The sequence below is a fragment of the Carassius carassius genome, chromosome 18 (genome assembly GCF_963082965.1).
Source record: "Carassius carassius chromosome 18, fCarCar2.1, whole genome shotgun sequence".
Taxonomy (NCBI): Eukaryota; Metazoa; Chordata; class Actinopteri; order Cypriniformes; family Cyprinidae; genus Carassius; species Carassius carassius.
In genome coordinates this window covers 9873617-9880782 of record NC_081772.1, presented here as the reverse complement: position 1 = coordinate 9880782, position 7166 = coordinate 9873617, and positions in this window count along the sequence as shown.

Genomic DNA, 7166 nt, shown 5'->3' with positions numbered 1-7166 from the left:
GACTTCATATAGTCTACTACACTAGATATATTTAGACGATTGCATATATGTATTTATGATGGCACGAAGCTTATTTATTATAGACTTATTTCATGTGCGCTTCGTAAATGTAGTGTGGTGTAATTCAGCACTTACATTCAGTGAAAAATGATGGCATAAACATCTCTGCTGTGAATACCATTCATAGTAGACTATTTTAATGTTTTTATGTAAATATTTTAAAGCCATTTTCTGTATGAACTAGCTATTATATTAAGTTATTATTTTGCCCTAATTCCCTAATAATTGCCCTAATATTTTTAGAGGCATTTTCATAAAATGAAAAGTGCGTGTCATGTCATCCAATGACGTCAAATAAATAACTCAAATACTAATACACAAATAATTCTCGATCTGTACAGTCATGGCTGTTAAAAAAAATGTTGTAGCTTTTGTATTGTACCACCACAATGAAAATTTTTTTTGTTTTGTTTTTTGATGTAGCTGTATGTAGGCTACATACATACATAGGCAGCCATACATTTTTAAAAGATCTTCAAAGTGCTCATTTTTACTCTATTTATAAAGGACACCAATAATAAAAACCCATATGGGGCCCTCATATGTTTCAATGCTAATACTCCATTAACTTATTACTCTGCATTAGGCCTACCTGACGCTCCCTATGAGGACTGGACACAGACATTCGGTGGTGTTGTGTCAATGGAAACTGCTGACACGGATTGTAATTTATGAGACAGTCTGACTCTACAGATCATAGACTACACACATGACATCTCTTATCAGCCAACAGCTTTCGATTATACTGATAAAGAAAAAAGTAGGCTAGCACAGATTGAAGACACCATTCTGAGGGACAGAAACTTTATTTTTTTGTTATGCATGTAACCTAAATATGCGTTAAATCTATACATAGTAGCCGAGATATATGTCAAAACCCAATCTGTTTTATTAAAAAATATAATAGGCTATTCATCAGACAACGCCCACTTCTTGCACACAATCTTAATGTTAGGAATGAGGAAGCAGTTTGTTGCAGGTCTCAGAAAAGTGTCCCCAGGGTTTAGCTTACTTAATTAATTTATTTGGACTATAGAGAGAACTGCCATAATCCAGCATCAATTGACCTTAAAAAAACAGCTAAATGAATTTTCTGCTGCTCCAATGTGATCTGATAAGTAGGGGTTATATTATGTTTGAGGTATTTAGCCTACTTAATAGTTTGTGGCATATTAAGACATATCCCAATCAAAAAAAAAAAAATAAATAATAATAATAAAAACTATTTTACTTTGTGTCACTATGTGGTTTAGAGTTTAATTCCTGCTCGCGTGTACTTTTGACAACCCTTTAAATAAACCTATTGTTGGCACCTGCTCTATATAAGTGCTTCCAGTCAGTTGTGAACGCGCAACACTGACCTCTGGTGGTCATATTGAAAGGGGTCATTTTTAAGCAAATGTGAAAACGTTCTTGGCAGATTTCTTGTTAAAACTATAATAATCAGTAGGATCATATAATTATGGAACGCATGCATTTATATCTTATGGCAGCCCTAGTAAAGAAAATAAAAAAGCTCGTAAAATCTTGTTTTTGTCTCATGTCAGTTTTGTTGTGAGTTGTTTGCCAACAAATGAAGTGCGGATAGAAATGGACACGTATTGTTGTTGCAGTCACTATTAAAAGTGAGTAAAATCAATGAACAAACAGCAAATGATTATTAATTAACGCATCGAACCATATGTGATTATAGAAGAACGGAAAATTAAAAAAATTAGTTATATTATATAATGGTTTCAAATAAGGAATTTTTGCTACAGCTGTTTAAGATTCTGGTTGAAGGAAAAGCTGTTCCAGAAGAGATGATGGTCAAGTTAATTGTTGACAGGTTCAAGTCACCTGACGTAGAATATTATGGTAAGAATATGACACTAACTAAAATTACATAAAATGAGTTAACCAAATAAACAAACATGTAAACCATGTTTGTTTGCAAACCAAAAAAAAGTATCTCTGACTGACTCAAAATTGTCTAACTCTGTGTAGTTCACTGGAGTTGTTATTATATATATATAAGAGTCATATTGTACTTTCTAAAAAAAATAATAATAATAATAATTACTATGCATTAAAGTGAGCATGAATAGATCCATGCAACTTTTAATTAAAATATCATATTAACTTGATCCTCCGATGGAATGACAGATTTCTCTCTGGTGATCAAATTTAGTCAGTTTAAAACCCACTTCTTTTGTTTTATTTTATTATTATTATTTTTTTTTTTTTTTTTTTTTACAATGGACTGTATACAGACATCCCTCCCACCTAATCAACAACCAATACATTGAACATTTTTTTATTTTAACTTCCATAATCTGTTTCATTACATTGCTTTAGGTGCTACACACAGCCATGAACAGCACAAGCTTTGATAAAAAAAAAAAAAATAAAGAGATTAATTTGACATGGCTCTTGAAGTCACAATGAAGAGGAAGTAGAACAAGGAAAGAATGTAGGCTGGGAACTTGGTTCTGCCCATGGGTTGTTGATTGAAAGGTTGAGCTCAAAATGCAAAACATGCACGGATGAATTGTTGGCAATAACGTAACATTTAGAAAATATGGTGAACTTTTCTTTTAATGTTGACTTTACAGATAAGCTAAAGTTTTTTTTTCTTTTTTGTCTAAAACTGCTGATATTTGCAGTCATGTCTTATCTTTCTTTGCTGTTCCTTGTTTTGTTGCAAGGTGGTGTATCCAAGCCTGTGTGATAACAACATACCAGAAGACTTTAGTTAACAAGGTCCTGTATGAGGCACGACACCTGAGACAGGAACGTGTGTGCTCCAGTGTCAGAGTCAGAGCGATGTGTGGGAACATGCAGCGTCTCAGGGAGGAACTGCAGGAGGATTCTGATGGAACGGTGTTAAACCTGCCTACCGATGAAGAGGTGGAAGAAAAAGATCATGTGAAAACCATATCAGGTGTAGCAAACAACATGGAGGAGGACTGGGAGGTTAAGGAAATGTATAACAGATCCAGAAAGCTCTGAAACCAGAATAAAAGAAAACGTCTCAGGTTACGACTGTAACCTATGTTCCCTGAGAACAGGGAACGAGACACTACGTCAGAATGACGCTTTGGGGAACGCCTCAGGCGTGACAGGTGTCTGAAATCACTATCAAATCACGGCAATCATAATGACCGGCGACAGCCCGTGAATCATTAACGTGAATGATTAACGTGCGACCTGCAAGTATAAAAGGGAGCCTTGCAAACATGACAAACATCCTATCGTCTGAAGGGACTGTTGCAGGCAGGCCCCGAGGCATGGCAGGAAGACGTAGTGTCTCGTTCCCTGTTCTCAGGGAACATAGGTTACAGTCGTAACCTGAGACGTTCCCTTTCGAAAGGGAACTCTACACTACGTCAGAATGACGCTTTGGGGAACGATATACCAACGCCACCATGCTAAGGGGAGTGCCTGCCAAGCGGCAGTGACAACTGACAGAACTAGCAAATTCAAATGAAACGCTAGAACCACTCACCCTCAGGTCACACTGGGCTGTCAGTGACAGCACTCCCTACGGTCATAGCCCAAGCTATATGATACCACAGAAAAACCTCCATAAACATAGTTTTAGTGAAAGGTCTACCTGGGCCTGCTCAAGGGCCTAGGACCACAACTTCAACTTCTTAGAAGGGGTCCCTTCTAGGGAATGTGGCTAGGGAACCTGAGGGAACCCCAGCCAGTCACTATTCAGGGGAACGTGCCACCTGAAATGCCACCAGGCAGGCCTGACCTGGTGTCACCATACAAGACACTATAGTCTGGCCACTTCCTGTCTGTCCAAAGACAGAGCCTCTGGACACTTGCCTTTAGGAAGGCATCCAACCCGAGGGACTGCGAAGCAGGCAGTGAACCACTCGGACCGGATCTCAGAGACGGTATATCCTGGAGAGTATGACTCAGCATAGTGCATTACAACCCTTGCCAGCGAGGGGAGTTTCTCTACTCGATCCACGGATCAACCCAGTGTTTGTGTTTCAAAACACTAAGGAGGCCTGTGAGGGCCTAAGGACTGATCTAACTGGGAGGCCTCATGAGAGGCCTACGACCGACTGATCAGACTCAGGAGACCACATACTCATACTGACCCTCAGTGAGGGGAGCATTAGATCTACCTGGTAGGCAACCAGGCTGTAGCAAGATAAAGAGGTTCCAGGAGGGAACCGTAGCAGAGAATAAAAACTTGAGTCGAGCCAGGGCGCAAGCTCACCTTTGGTAGCTGCCTGATAAGGTCTGCTAAACTGAAAGTAAGCGGCCACTAGCTTACAAAACCCAGCACCACTGTGAAACTACTCAGGGAGACCTGGAGAGGCCTACTACCTGACAACCACAGTATGTGGGAGCTCACCATCAGAGAGGCCTGGTGCAGCCTACTATCTGATAACCATAAAACGTGAGAGCTCACTTTCAGAGAGGCCTGGAGAGGCCTACTACCTGAAAAACCATGCTCAGTGGAACACACAGTAAGTGGGAGCTAACCTTCCAAGGAGGCCTGGAGAGGCCTACTACATGATAACCACAGTATGTGGGAGCTCAACTTCAGGGAGGCCTAGTGAGGCCTACTACCTGATAACCACAGCGCATGGGAGTTCACTTACAGAGAGGCCTGGAGAGGCCTACTACATGACAACCACAGTATGCGGGGGCTCAACTTCAGGGAGGCCTAGTGAGGCCTACTACCTGATAACCACAGCGCATGGGAGTTCACTTACAGAGAGGCCTGGAGAGGCCTGCTACATGACAACCACAAAACCTGGGAGCTCAACTTAAGGGGGGCCTAGTGAAGCCTACCACAGTACATAGGAGTTCGCTTACAGAGAGGCCTAGAGAGGCCTACTACCCATCACCAGAAAAACCACATTAAGTGGAAACTCAAAGTATGTTGGAACTCAACTCCAGGGAGGCCTGGAGAGGCCTACTACCTGAAAACCACAGCTGACAGTGGGCCAGACTGGCAGTCCAGTTGACTGTCTATGGGGCTTTGCCTTCAGGGAGGCCTTATGAGGCCTACTACCTGATAGTTCAACCTCAGGGCCACTTAGTACCACAGTATGAGGGATTCAGCCCTCAGGGAGGCCTAGTAAAGCCTACTACCTGATCTCCACAAAAAATGTGGGAGCCCATCTACTTCCTGAAACGGTCTAATCAGCTGGATGTGTACTGCTGCTGGGGACTCGCCTAACAGGGAGGCCCGGTCGAGCCTACTAGCTGATAGCGAGTCTTTCTGCTACTTTAATGAACACTGCTGGAACCATACTAATAAAAAACTTTCCTAAAGTTTTGACCTAGTGTATGCTCCACAATGTTGTGACCCACCTCCGAGGAGGCCTGTTAAGACCTACTACTCGGTAGTGAGTCTTCTGCCCAAACTACCAGGGCCAACCACCAAAGGTGAGCTGGCCTAGGAGCCCTATCTTAGGGGTTACCCAGTCAAGGAGGCCTGCTGGGGCCTACTACCTAACTGTGCAGCCTTCAAGGCAGAAAAACTGTTACTACAGCGCTTACAGCATCCTGGTACCTAATCACATTGCCAAAGGCAGTGTACTCAGCAAAAAGCAATACCCTCATAGCAGGGGAGTACAACATACGCCACTCTGCCTAGTGGAGGCCCCATTTTAAGGGCCTACCTACTAAATGCAAGGGCATCAGCTCATGGCAATGCTCTGGCTTCAAGGGAGCGGAGTTCAAATACCGGAATGAAATGTAGTTAGAACTCCCTGCTCAACCGGAGCCATCATGGTGTGAGGTAGATAATACAGAGCTGAGAATGGATTACTCAAAACTACCCTGCGTTAGCGGGGGAGTAACACCATATGCCCCTGAAATGTTAGACAGGGAGCGGGCCTGCAAGTGGCTCCAAAGGGTGACAGGGATTTGTCCTGTGCCCAGCCTGGGGGAGCGGAGCTTGCTTGCAAGCCAACCAACTTTCACCCATCGTCCGAGCGGTTCAGCTCAACGGGCTGAGTGGAGCCAGCTCTAGAGGCCTAAAAACAAGTAGCTCTGTTCGGCAGGGTCTGGCAAACTATCACATCGCAGAGCGAAAGACAGCCTGACCCGCCTGAAGGATCATACCTCAACTACCACCCTGCATTACTCTATCACCCCTGAATGCAGTGAAAGGGGCGGGCTTTGGCCAACAACTCCCATTTAAGGGAGGAGGCTGAAATCTCGGGGAGGAAGCCTACACATAATAAAATGCGGCAGCTATACTTAGCAAAACGCCTCCAACATCCCAAACATAGCCTAGGCCAGCTACAGAGGCGGCCCGGGTTAGGGCCGACCTACAAGCACAGATCTACCTGAGGGCTCGGAGGAGCCACAGCCTACTTGATTGAGAGGCTGTGAAACACTCAACCTACTGCCAGGGGAGCGAAGTACTCAGGATACCAATGTCACAAACCGAAAGGTAGGACATAAGATCTATCTGAAGCGCCAGCGTCAGTCTAAACCTAAAGTAAAAAAGTTTTTTTTTTTTTTTTTTTAGGAAGACCAACTACTCTACCCCTAGGCGGCTTAAAGCCCTGAGGCTAACATAGAAATGAGTGGTGGCCCACCACGCATAAAAATGTCATGACAGGAAGGCCATCACCTACTCACACGGGAGCCAAATCTTTTTTTTTGAGCTTCTCCCTAAATCGTTCTAGCCACAAGCTGGGGGGGGGGGCTTCAGGGCCCTGAAGTTCCAATACCTCACCTCATTGCTCCTCTAAGAATGACTCCCTAGGTCTATACAGGGAACAAGGTCTGTAGAGAAATACAAATCAGTGTTAGTATACACACAGAAATTATATTAAAAACCAACCAGTTCACCTGCGGCGTGCAGAGTGAAGACTCGCCAGAGAGTTCTCTATGAACCTGGGGGCCATCACTTTACATGCCTGAAAGAGGCGCTCTCACCAACCAAGCCGAGGCGGGCCATCAGAACCTCATAGACCCAGCCCCAGGCCTGGTGTAAGAAACGCCTGGGGAGTCGGGAAAAAGAGGAGAGGGCTAGGATAGTAACAGCCCTCCAGGAGATGATCCATCACTAACGCTGTGATCGTTTGTACTGGATCACCTCCCTCAGATCCTTCTTTTTCCTGCGGGAGTCACGCCTC